Here is an 8,688-nt window from a genome sequence, read left to right as displayed (position 1 = left end):
TTTCTTTCCTCCTTTTCTTCCAATTTCTCGGCCTCAGCCCGGGCAAAAGCAAATAAAGAGATCTTGAGGAGGTGGCAGAGTGGCAGGTCCCCGAAATGTAAAGTGTGCGCAATCACTCAGATACAAGTGGCACCGCTAAAAATTGCCTTCATATATCAGCTTATGGTTTACAGGCACTGGCAGAAAGGACGCCGAAAGGTCAGAGGGAGAAACATATAGATGTGTCAAGCCTGGCGCTCAGGGCGGCAGGACCGCGGGATGATGGGATGTGATATGGGCTCTGGAGGGACTGAAGAAGTGCTTGATGGGGCAGTATTCTTCTCTTTCTTTCTCTCTTACTCTCTCTTTCTCTCTCTCTCTCACCACTACCACCACCCCCTCCTCGCCCCCTTCACTTCTCCAGTGGAGAGAAGAGCAGGCGTGCAGGCGTCAGCACCGGAGACCAGGTACACCAGGGCTGTAACCTCTCCTGCCGACCCCCAGTGACAAGACAGATAGCTCCATTCATCTGCGGCTGAGCAGTGGCGCGCGCCCGCATTTTTCACCCTAAGCCCAGGATGGATCTGCTCGCTGGGAGGAATGTCAGCGGCCTGAATGCCCTGATCTGTCATGTGCCCACCATCTTCACACATATCGCACACCGACTCTGACACAGGGAGACACACCTTCGCCAGCCAGACGGAGAGAGACGGAGAGAGAGAGAGAAAGAGGGAGAGAGAGGGGCAGGCAGGTAGGTAGAGAGACGTCCACCACGTCAAGAGAAAGTGAGGGAAAAGTGAGAGTGTCACGTGTACCAGTGTCCGATGCAACTTTGAAGATAACTGTGAAAATAAACAGGGAAAATTAATGTTTATTAACATTAAAGAGGGGATGTACCAATCGTCTGCAGCGGTACTGAAAAATTAACAGAGACATCATTTGTTTATGCAGCTCTGATCATATTAACTGAATCAGGGATGTTCAATTGGGAGTTTGTTAGTAATTCCTTAAAGGGCTCATATCCTAGATTTGTTGTGTCCTTTTGAAGTCCACTCATTACATTTGAGTGATGTTTTGTACCCAAAACACTCATCATTTATTTTTATTCAGTCATCAAATCTTCCTTTACCTCTATTTTTGTCAAGGGCCAGTTTCCTTTATTTGTCTTGGATTTTATATTTTTCCTTGAGGTCCATTTACAATGTTTGTACAGCTTTATGTTCCAGAAATGGTTATAATTAATTTTTATTTAACCAGCGCTACCACTATGGCCCAGGGGTCACAAGTTCGAATTACAAACCATCCGCAGCCAGAGTCCAGGAGAGCACAAATGGCCATGCTCTTTCCATGGAGGTCGACTCTGTCCCCTCATAACTTGTAAGTGACATTTGCCGGCACAGGCATTTGGGGTTAGGCTGGCTTCTCATGTAGCAGAACAGAGTCAAGTCCTTACCTTCCTAGTGCTGGGGGAGTTACGAACGGGTGGGTTAATTGGCAATACAAATCTGATCACTCAAACCACTTCAGGAGGAGGTCTGAGATGCACTTGAGCTCACTCAAAAACCAAAACCCCTCCCAGTACAACTAAAACACCAGTAATAATTGCTGCACAATGAGTGGATTTACATATTCTGTCCCACACTGCGATCCGATTTCAGTTTGACTAACTGGAGGCACATTTGACTACAAAGTGTAAATGCATGTGGTTAAAAGCTTACCAGGATACAATCCAGATGCTAATCACATAAATTGACCAGGTGTAAATGGGATCAAAAAGAACTCTGCATATATGCATGTATGTACATATTACTTTAAAGCAACAGTATGTAACATTTTACCTTAAAAAAGCAACTTCAAAATCATGGTGATGCTCCACAGACCTGTAATAGGGAGAACAGTGTCTCTATTGTTGCTACTTCAGGCTTAGCACGCTAGAAACTGCACTCTGTACCTCTGGTGAAGTGTGCAGGAAAATGCTGGCGAGAACTGAGAAGCACTAGTGTTAACAATAATGTAAAATCCTGTAATATTAATCTACAGTGACAGTCCACATGCTTCTTTCACTTCAGATCTCAGTTATGTATCTCTCAGCTTGTCCAGAAATGCATGTGTACAGCACATCCTTTAGGAGTGGCTCAAAGCACAATTTACACTTCCCAACTGTAGAGGGAGCCCGGGAGCAAGAAATACCAATTCTCACATAATGCTGCTTTAAATGTCTTTATTTCAATAAAGTGTGAAAAGTCTGCTCTGATTGGTTGCCCTCATTGGTTGCCCCATTAAAATCAGGAGTTCTCAGCGAGTGTCATATTTACAGAGCTTTACCCCCATCATAGCCTGCATGAGTGGAACTTTATTGATCACTGTGTACAGATATAATCACTTTCAAATTCATGCTCCAGCTCTATGGCCTCATGTATCGACTGAGTTTTACTTGCGTCTCTCTCTGTCTATGCAAGCTGCTCTGTGTGTGTGTGTGTGTGTGTGTGGTGGGTGAAGCGGCCTGTAATGCTGTGATGTTTTACGAGGTGTCATCCTTTGTTTCCTCTTCAGTGTTTTATCATTGCTGGTGGGAGTGAGCACTTGTGCTAAATCCAGCAGAGGGCTGTGCAGCAGAGAGAGAGAGAGAGAAAGAGAGAGAGAGAGAGAGAGAGAGAGAGAGAGAGAGAGAGGACATAAGCCAGTCTGTCCCAGCACAATCCAGCTAAGAATTAGGCTATAAAAGGCAATGGTGAGTATTATCACGAGTGTAGATTAAAAATGTCAACGCTACAAATGAGAACACACACACACACACACAGTTTACCCAGAGAGAAGCAATAGCATTTTGTACTTACAGATCTGGGGCTCTCCCAGTCTCAGACTCAGCCAGTCAGTGATGCCCTGAATGCCTGCATCAGGGTGCTACTGCTGTGTAAGGAGACTGTAAAAACATGTTCCATTGAGCTCAAGGTGGTCAGTCAAATGTGTTGAGTCACTAATTCCACACATTCCAGCAGAACTTCAGTAGTTTAAGTGAGTTCAGTGTTTCTATAAAAAAAAATCCAGGCCAAAATAATCAAATCGAACTGAATCAAATTGGGGCAGCATGGCGGCGGCACAGGTTGAGGGGTCTGGGGTTGTGAATTCAGTTTTTTTTTTGGTCACTGCCTGTGAGGAGTTTGATGTGTTCTACAGTTTCATCCCTCATCCCACCTCCCACAAAACACATGGTAGGTGAATTGGCCATGCTCAGCTGCCCCAAGGATATGAATATGTGTGGAACCCTGCAGTTTCTGCCTTGTGTCCAATGATTGCAGGTAGGCTCCAGACTCACTGCAACCCTGACCAGAAAAAAAAGAAGATAAGAAGATAAATTAATAAAGCGAATTAAATCGAATTGTGATGAAATTAGAAATTAGCATTGGACCCTTATCTGAAGAATAGTCAAGTCAAGTCAAGTCAAATTTATTTGTATAGCGCTTTTTACAACTGTTGTCGTCACAAAGCAGCTTTACATAATTATTACTTAATAAAGAACAGATTTAGAGAAGAAAGAAGAAACAACATGAAGCGTCAAAGACCCCCGTGAGCAAGCCAACGGCGACAGTGGCAAGGAAAAACTCCCTCAGAGCTGGAGGAAGAAACCTTGGGAGGAACCAAGACTCACAAGGGGGACCCATCCTCCTCTGGCCAGACTGTTTTAAACATTAATGATAAAAATTACCAAACCAGGTACAACAGAAAGTTAATAGTTGTGATATTAATAGTGTCAGACAGGCACGAGTCCATCTAGGTTTCAGCACGGCCACCAAACAGGCAGCAGCGGCTGGCGGGTGAGCCATGGGTGGTGGCGGGTTGGGGGGGGGGAGAATACACTTTTGCCTTTTGGTTGAATTGGACATTTGAATGATCAATATGCTATTTGTGTAAATTTGATGGGTTTGGAATTTCAGGAAAGAAGATGGGATTATCTGCTGCCAGTAGAGAATTCTAAAGGGAAAATCCCATCTCTCCCTATAACACAGCCTGTTCAGTTAAGCCATTGATAAAGTATTTATCTTTCATATGCCAATCTGACTTAAAAGTAAGTTACTGGAACGTCAAAAGACACATTTCTGCACATTCTTTCTTCAACAGTTTCCTTTTCAGACTTTTCAGTTTGGCCCAAACCAAAAAAGCAGGTGTGAAAGGTCAGAACACTGTCCGGACCAAAGGGCCAAAACTGCAAGATCGTTCTTTAGTTGGTTTGCAGTGTGAAAACACTGTTTGGGCTGATGTAGTTTAGACCAAGTTGAGGCAAGCTATCATCACCCATCAAACAACAGAAGCCAAAAAAGAACCAAAAAAGAAGTCGAAGATGTCGGCAATGATTTGATTGTTCCACGAAGAGCCCATTCATTTAGTACGGCTGAACCAGTCTCGAGTACTGCACTTGAAGTCAGTGCTGCTGGTAGTAATGCTATCATATCAGCAGCTCAGCGGCAACAAAATCAATCTGTTCATTCATTTTTTCCGGGAAAGGCTACCTGCCAAATTGACAACGCACCAATGTCAGACGCTCGTCCTTCTGCAAACCAATCAATGTCAAATATAGGGAGACGCAGCCCGTATGCACTATATGTCCAAAAGTTTGTGGACACCCCTTCTAATGAATTTGTTCAGCTACTTTAAGTTGCACCCATTGCTGACACAGATGTACAAATGCACACACACACACACAGCTTGTCTAATCCCTGTAAGGAAGTATTGCTATAAGAACATTGATCTGTGGAGCAGAGGAACAGTGTTATCTGGAATGATGGTGCTCCATCTAATACTTTTGTGATGAGGTGGGGTGGGAAGAATTGGATTCTTGAGACCCTTGATTTTGAAAGAAAAAGTAGTAGGTGTCCCAATACTTTTATCCATATAGTGCAGGTAGAGGTATAGGTAATGGCAGGGCGCAGGTATGTTAAGCAAAGCTCTTTGGTACGCTCGCTAAACTGCAGGTTTGTGAAACCAAATCTAATGTTCATTAAATGTTTACAGTGTCACAAAATCATATTTCACAGATTTCAGGTGTGAAAACGCTCACAGTGAGCCAAGACTGAACTGTGTGTCGTACAGTGTCAGTGTTCATCTCTGCATCATATACAGTGTTGCTGTTCATGGCTTAATGTCCCAGTGTCCACTCTTCCCTGTGGGCTGTCTCATCATTAAACACACTTTGTGATCCACCTGGTTTGGCATTTGATTGACATGGGTCAACTCTAGCAGTCAATTCTAAGAGTACTGGGTATATGAAAGTGTGTGTGGGTGTGTGTGTGTGTGTATAAGTGTGTGTGTATGCACTGTGCATTGTGTGAAGCTGAAATAATGATGATTTAAATCAGAAATCCAAAAAGGTGTTCAGGCCGCATCTGGTGTGAGGCACAGTGGCAGCGGCTGCGGTGCTCACACACAGCTTCACCGGACCACTAGCAGATGCCAATTTTCTGCCCCGTTGAGGCCTCCTGGAGGAACACTGCCCTGCCTGCCTCGTGCCCTGCTCTCAGCCCTAGCATTTCACAAATTTAGCCACACACACACATACACATACACACACACACACACACACACACACAGACTCGTGACTACTCCTGCTCATCCCATGGCCACTTCAGAGCACATCTCTGCCCTGCAGTTAGCACAGTCTGTAGACTCTGTGTGTTTGTGTATTTGTGTTTGTGTGTGTGTGGCTAAATTTTCTGTTTGTGTGTTTGTGTGTGTGTGTGTCTGTGTGTGTGTGAAAACACACAGCAGTGGCCTGATTTCCTCTCAGCTCTGAGGCTGAAGCCACACATCAAGCCGTGGTGTGTTATGTGTGCTGATGTTGACCATGCAGCCCTGTCTTCTGGACAAGCCCATGCTTTTAGTGCAGGAACACTAAAAGGCTGCTGAGGTCCAGGCTTCCTCTGTACCTGGATGCACACACTCGCTGACGCTATGTCTCTGCTCAGACAGAGGTGTACTGTGTGGAACTGTGTTGACTGTATCTGTATCTGTATGGAGTTAGGCCCTGTGTCCATTAGCTACTGTTAGATTGTCAGCTGCTAATATTTTTGCCGTAGACGTGCGTATCCTCAACAATTCCTGTGTTCTCATGAAACTAATTCCATGTCTACAAAATTATATATACCATCATTATATTACGGAAACAAAACCTCTCATATTATTAAAGTTTGTGTAAAAAGTAATAATGGTTTATTCCAAGTATTTCGCATGATTGATAATGGTCCATTCATCATGAAATGTTCAAACATCTGGCTGAAACAAACAGCCTAAACCAGCATGAATTTTGTATTTAATTATGTAATTTAATTACAATTATTGTTACTAATACTATTAGTACTAAAATCTTACACAGAAGCACACCTGCTCACTTGTGCCCAGCAGTCAGCTGATCATTCAGCAGTGGGGTCTTCATAGGTCCAATGGTGATTTTCTTACCTTCAAATGATTCTTTAAAATAGGGTGGAGTCTTTTGAGGCTGAGAGAATATGTACAGCTGGAAGTCCTGAAAGGAACGATACATTGCTTTGTCGAGTATGTTGTTGAAAGTCTCAATGCAATCAAAAGCCTTGCCTGCACTAAGCTAATGTGTAACCGTATACCAAAGTCACAGTTCAGGACCTTCTGACTTTTCAGTTTGAAAAGCAGGTGTGATAGGTGCCTTGGACCACGGATAAGACCACCAAAATTGGGTCTTATCAAAAGTGGCGGCCTCAGATGGTTCAGACTGTATTTCAGCTCAATGACAGGAAGTTGAGGCAGGATGCCCCCCTGTGCTTAGCTAGTATCCTTTAGAGGTGTCACAGTGCACAAAAGTCACACAATGGTTTAGTACACACTGCAAGGACATTAATAGACTAGAAGTAGAGTAGCTCAGCTAGCTAGCTAGTTAGTTAGGTATACTAACCTGTGAACAAGGTCTAATTTCTTGCCCCTATTAGTCATGGTACACTTTAGTGTAGTCAGGGGTAAAGTGTGCTTTATATTCTTTACTTTTTTACCACTAAACTGAACTGATGGACACTGAAATTGATGATTGCCCACAGAGGAAAAATAGATTTCCAGGGTATTGTATATAATTTGCAGGTGTCAAATAAGCTGCTACAAATGTGTGTGACTTCCAGGAGAGTTGGGATGTCTGGAGATAAACGTTTCATATATAACAGGCATGCATTCATTGCAATAGAGCAACACCATGCACTACACATGTTAATAATTGCCTAATTGGTGGTAAAGCTAAAACCCCTTCATTTAATCACAACTGCAGCCAATAAGCAAAGTGGTGTAATTCCCTTTGAGCTCCAAGATTAATAACTGCACATGCTGTAGATGGTCTGGGAGTGATTGTTTGAAAAATAAACTTTGCAGTGACTTTTTTTTTTGCAAGTGTTTGTTATGGCGGCGTGGGGAGAGTGTGGCTCGAGAAGGGGGGGTGGTGGGTGGAGGTTTATTTATTTGGCTTGATTTTCACTCCTAATCTCACCCTGCTCATGCAAATGGAGCGAGTGAGGAAGGTGCCGTGGTTATCTTTCTTTACATCAATAAATAAAAGGCTCCAGTGGACCACAGGGCCCTGCTAATTTTCCAAACCAGTGAAGAGGCTTTTTATATGGGGAACACCTCTTCCATTCCACCTCTCTCTCTCTCTCTCTCTCTCTCTCTCTTGCACTCTCTCTCTCTCTCTCTCTCTCTCTCTCTCTCTCTCTCTCTCTCTCCACTCTCTCACAAACTCTCCTTGTGTCTCACTCTGCAGTCCCAGCCTCTTTCATTTCCGTCGCTGTTTCGTCTTGTCTTTACAGTGGCTGTATTCTCCCTCTTTTGCAGGCGTAGATGGGGCCGTGCCTGTCCGTGTGTGTCCGCGCATGTGTGTGCATGCTGGGCCGAGAGTGGCCTGGACACTTCGGGGACGGATTTGCATCAGGTTCCTGTGAGGTAAGAGGACGGAGCATTAAAGGCCAAGCCGTAATCTCTCCATGTCATCTAATCTCCTCGTATTAAGTTTCTCCTGGACGATAAGACGCCCGGGTGGCCACCTTGGCCGGACAGCTGACGGTACGGTCCAGAGACAGTTCAGGGCAAACAGGACACACACACACACACACATACCCAAACACACGCACATCCCTGGGGGAGATTAATTGCTCCAAATTGAAGCCGGTCTTTGGGCTTTGAGCTGTGGGGTCACTCTGGCAGAGGATGATGAAGCGCTCTGACCGCTGCTTTAGCCCTGACCCAACTCCACCTCTGGCTCCTCCCGCCATCTGCAGCATGAAACAGCTGCACGGACTGCCTCCAACAGGCTGCAGAGTAAAGCAGAGGGACAGAGAGACGGAGAGAGAGTAGTCAAGTCACAATGAAGGCCCTTTGTGCAATATATTGTACTGGATCACACAGTATAAGTGACCAAGACATGGACTACCAAGACATAGTGTAACTGATTTATCTGTGCCATGTCCATAAATGTATCCAGTCTTCTTATGGGGCTACTGTTGCTAAGTTGCACAAGTTTGAGAAGAGTGCTGATGGAAATTAAATTCGATTTTGAGAAATTATTATTATTATTATGTCCTAGAACGGACATTTTTGTTTGTAATTATTCCCTCCTGCTAAAAACTCTGGTAAATGATGCAAACACAATGATTTCTGTCTGTTATTAGAAAATAAAATAAAAAAAATGTGCCCCAAAACATAAAAAAT

The 8,688-nt window shown here is 44.1% G+C and overlaps 1 long non-coding RNA gene across 1 annotated transcript; it reads right to left on the bottom strand.

Moving 5' to 3' along the window:
* Nucleotides 1-2,186: 2,186 nt before the first annotated feature.
* LOC140554783 (uncharacterized) lies at nt 2,187-7,703 on the bottom strand. Its single transcript, XR_011979646.1, has 3 exons — nt 6,355-7,703; nt 2,817-3,302; nt 2,187-2,584 (listed from the first exon to the last, which is right to left on the bottom strand). It is a non-coding gene; the product is annotated as an uncharacterized lncRNA (long non-coding RNA).
* Between the last annotated feature and the right edge of the window lie 985 nt (nt 7,704-8,688).

Source organism: Salminus brasiliensis, chromosome 4, assembly GCF_030463535.1.
Source record: "Salminus brasiliensis chromosome 4, fSalBra1.hap2, whole genome shotgun sequence".
NCBI lineage: Eukaryota > Metazoa > Chordata > Actinopteri > Characiformes > Bryconidae > Salminus > Salminus brasiliensis.
Note: the sequence above shows the minus strand (reverse complement) of the source record. Positions and strands in the feature narration are given on the sequence as shown.